Genomic DNA, 251 nt, shown 5'->3' with positions numbered 1-251 from the left:
TATCATTACTTTAAATGATACATCGCCAGTATCTGCCCCAACTAGACCTCACTTGAATTTGTCTCAGCTAAATTGGGACAAATTTCATCTTGAAATCTCTAACTTTAATTTCTCTAACTTAAATGCTATTCATCCTTGTCTAGATAGATATTCAATACTTTATTCTTTTATCATTCAATCTTCATTATCTTCTGGAGCAAGAATGATGTCAAATGCTAAACCGTGTAAGCGCAACTATTGGTGGAATTCAG

The sequence above is a fragment of the Odontomachus brunneus genome, unplaced genomic scaffold (assembly GCF_010583005.1).
Source record: "Odontomachus brunneus isolate Ranch 3 - 2012 unplaced genomic scaffold, Obru_v1 Obru_scaffold_116, whole genome shotgun sequence".
In the NCBI taxonomy this organism is placed as follows: domain Eukaryota; kingdom Metazoa; phylum Arthropoda; class Insecta; order Hymenoptera; family Formicidae; genus Odontomachus; species Odontomachus brunneus.
This window is presented reverse-complemented; position numbering follows the sequence as displayed.